Below are 3906 nucleotides of genomic sequence, written 5' to 3' on the forward strand. Positions count from 1 at the left end.
ATTCTATCGACTAGAGGCTATTCACCTTGGAGACCTGCTGCGGATATGGGTACGAGCCGGCGCGGTGTTCCCCGTGGCCCTCGCCCGGATTTTCAAGGTCCGAGGGGAAGATCCGGACACCGCCGTAAGTGCGGTGCTCTTCGCGTTCCAAACCCTATCTCCCTCCTAGAGGCTTCCAGGGAACTCGAACGCTTATAGAGAAGCGCCATCTTTCGGGTACCAGCGTGTGAGCTCCTGGTGCGTCGACGAGTGATCGTGAGGCGCCCCATCCTCCCAACGCGGTGCGCAGGCACCGCTGACACTTTATGTTAGCCTTTAGGTTTTACACCCAATGACTCGCGCACAAGCTAGACTCCTTTGTCCGAGTTTCAAGACGGGTCAGATAAGTTCCCGAATCTGAAGCGCCGCCGACTGGCGTACTGGGCCGTGCCGGAGTGCTCTCCCGCCAGGGGCCAGAGCGCCTACCCGGGGGTGTCCGTTAAGGCTCCCCCTGATAAACGCTCGGCCTTGCGGGGAGACGGCGGCGAAAGGTCATCCCCACAGTCGTGGTGCGGACCCGGCGAGATGTAAATCTCCCGTTTCGGGGTTTCACGTACTCTTGAACTACTTTAGCCTTAGATGGAGTTTACCACCCGCTTAGGGATGCTTGAGAGTGCAGGCCGACTCTAAGGAGGGACCCACCCGGGGTCGGCACTGGTCATCTACGGGACTGGCACCCTCTTCGGACCGTGGCTCCGTTCAAGATGGACTTGAATCAAGATGGCCTTTCAGTGCTGGGCTCGTCCCTGTTCGCTTGCAACTACTAGGGGAATTTTTGTTAGTTTCTATTCATCCGCTTACTAATATGCTTAAATTCGGCGGGGAGTCCCACCTGATCAGAGGTCAGTGAGGGCTCTTCCCACGTTTCCGACTGGGCCGTCGAGGCGTATACCTCTCACACAGCATATAGCCGACGTCTCGTAATCACCGCCACTCCCGCGGATAAGACAACCCTTAGACAGGGGTGGCCCTTGGTTCTAGCCCAGGGCCGCAATGCTCATGTGTCCTGCAGTTCACACGACGACGCGCAGTATGCTGCGTCTTTCATCAACCCACGAGCCGAGTGATCCACCGCTCAGGGTAGTATATTGTATTTTATTGTGTAGGGCTCCTCGCTGCCCGGCCGCCGATACCTGTCAACATCCTCGCGCCCATCGAAGGATCAAAAAGTGACGTTAAGCTATGAACGCTTGGCCGCCACAAGCCAGTTATCCCTGTGGTAACTTTTCTGAAACCTCTTGCTGAAAACACTTCAAGCCAAAAGGATCGATAGGCCGTGCTTTCGCAGTCCCTATGCGCACTGAGCATCGGGATCAAGGGAGCATTTGCCCTTTTGCTCTACGCGAGGTTTCTGTCCTCGCTGAGTTGACCATAGGACACCTGCGTTATTATCTGACAGATGTACCGCCCCAGTCAAACTCCCCGTCTGGTAGTGTCTTTGGATTGGATCACGCTAGGGAGTGTTTTGCCGGAAGTCACGACTTGGCCCGTAGCGACGGCGCACGCGTCAGCACGCCCGAGGGCGGGTCTCTCACAGGCCCCGCCACGTCCTGCCGGCCGCCGGCAATTCTTGGCGCTTGGCGCGGGAATACCATCGTGTCGGAGTGTTGACACTCCGGCGGATGCCCTCCGCCTCATCAAGTAAGTAAGGAAACTATGAATGTAGTGGTATTTCACTGTCGACGAAGAACCGCCTCCCACCTATGCTACACCTCTCATGTCTCCTTACAGTACCAGACTTAAGTCAAGCTCAACAGGGTCTTTTTTCCTTGCTGATTCTTTCAAGCCCGTCCCCTTGGCCGTGGTTTCGCTAGATAGTAGGTAGGGACAGTGGGAACGATGGAGGTGAGACAGAAACGAAAATAGGCGTACTAGCCCGAAGGCCTTCACCACCTTACTTCTTTACTGTCTCTCCATCAAAGAGATGAAGGAATGGGATACCTACCACCAAGCCTGATTCCAGCCATGGTGTTTTGCCAGATAACCTGGTAATCCACAGATGGTCTCAGTAACACACGACCACTATGTCTACTCCAGGCAACGCTCCTGAGAGCGATCCTGGTACCGCCTCTAATGCGACGCCGAGCAGGTGTCGCACCCGTAGTGACATTTGGGAACAAGTCCCTTATTGCCCGAATGGGTGGCGGGCCCGAGGGAGACCCTCGTACCGGTTTTCCTACCTCCGAGCAACGTGGGGAGGGGGAGGCTTCCACGTAGGCCGGAGGGAAGATGGTTCCGGTAACCAGAAAACTACTGAGCACCTCTACACAACAACCTCATAAGACCCGCCAATGGGAGAGAGGATCACAGCCAGAGCCGCCCCAAGGCACCAGGGGGCCAAGAGGAGCGTGCTCTCTTCACCTTCTTCTACCTTAGCACCCAGCCAGACCATTATGGGATGAGATTAAAAACCACGTCGTCTGAGACGTGTTAACAGTAATCTCCAGTTATATAATATCAAACGTGAGAAAACTCCTAACCCCACCAGTCTAGGAGCCATAATATGGCTCTACACAATCCGCCTGGTTCCCGAGCCCTCAGGCCTGACATTACCCTGGACCCTCCGGCCCATTACTTCTCCTACAAGCCAATTGCTTGTCGCTTTGCCTCCTCCAATGTCCGGATGACGTTTCTAACAAAAGTTAGAAACTCCGGAAAGACATCCTCGCTCATGCAACCTCGCATCGAGCTTTCCGCTTCTCTCTCTCTTATGTGGTCCCATAGTTCCTGTCTAGGGACTCTATATCTCTCGCATGTCCACAGGACAAGCTCCACATCCTCATCTCCTAGCCCACAGACAGTAGGTAGGGACAATGCGTGAGATGAAGACAACAGAAGACTAAGGAAGATGCCTGGCTACCTATACCCCTCCGAAGCATCCAGCCTATCCGATCCAACCCGCACAGCCGTCACGTTCTTAGTTGGTAGGGACAGTGGGAACAATGGAGGTGAGACAGAAACGAAGAAAGGCGTACTAGCCCGAAGGCCTTCACCACCTTACTTCTTTACTGTCTCTCCATCAAAGAGATGAAGGAATGGGATACCTACTACCAAGCCTGATTCCAGCCATGGTGTTTTGATTTGGGAACAAGTCCCTTATTGCCCGAATGGGTGGCGGGCCCAAGGGAGACCCTCGTACAACACCAGGCGTCTCCCTAAGGAGAACCTTGGTTCCGCCTCAATTGTGGCGCCGGGCAGGCGCCACACCCGTAGTGCCATTCGGTCCAGGGACCTCATACCCGAATGGGTAGCGGGCTCGGGAAGGGAAACTGAGCGGTAAACCGTCAGTTATCTTCCCGTACGGTTTATCTACCTCATGGTGCACAAGGTTTGGGCTTGCCTTGGTACCTATAGGAAGAAGGGACCCGTGCCCTTCACACACATATAACCCATGCCTATATACTATAAACACACATACTCACATACACGTACCTACGTTACTTTTTATATCTAGTCTCTTATTGCTAGGTATGTAACTACTCCTACATTATAATACATACTAACATATTTACACGCTTGCGTACTAAATACACTTAACATAGTAAACACACACTTAATACATACTAAATACTCCTGAATACATACTAAATACACACAACATACATACATACATACTAAATACACCTCTATATATATATAAGTTAAGTATTGGCGAAAGCACAATGTCAAAAAAGAGAAGAAGGAATAAGATCTAACTCGCTTGAACTGCTGCTATATATATATTTATATAAGTTATCTTTTACTGAAGTGAGAAACTAAAAATAATAAGAAAGAGGAATGCGAAATGAAACGCTTAAAGTGCTCTCAAAGACTGATCTATTTGCGGAGCCTGTCCGTCTATATATATACAATAGGTCAGCTGTTCTC

The 3906-nt window shown here is 52.0% G+C and overlaps 1 pseudogene; it reads right to left on the reverse strand.

Annotated features, from left to right (window-relative positions):
• Window positions 1-1220: 1220 nt before the first annotated feature.
• The window catches only part of LOC136796716 (uncharacterized), a 4039-nt pseudogene continuing 1353 nt past the window's right edge, over window positions 1221-3906 (reverse strand).

The sequence above is a fragment of the Halyomorpha halys genome, unplaced genomic scaffold (genome assembly GCF_000696795.3).
Source record: "Halyomorpha halys isolate HHAL.00 unplaced genomic scaffold, Hhal_1.1 Scaffold2050.1, whole genome shotgun sequence".
Taxonomy (NCBI): Eukaryota; Metazoa; Arthropoda; class Insecta; order Hemiptera; family Pentatomidae; genus Halyomorpha; species Halyomorpha halys.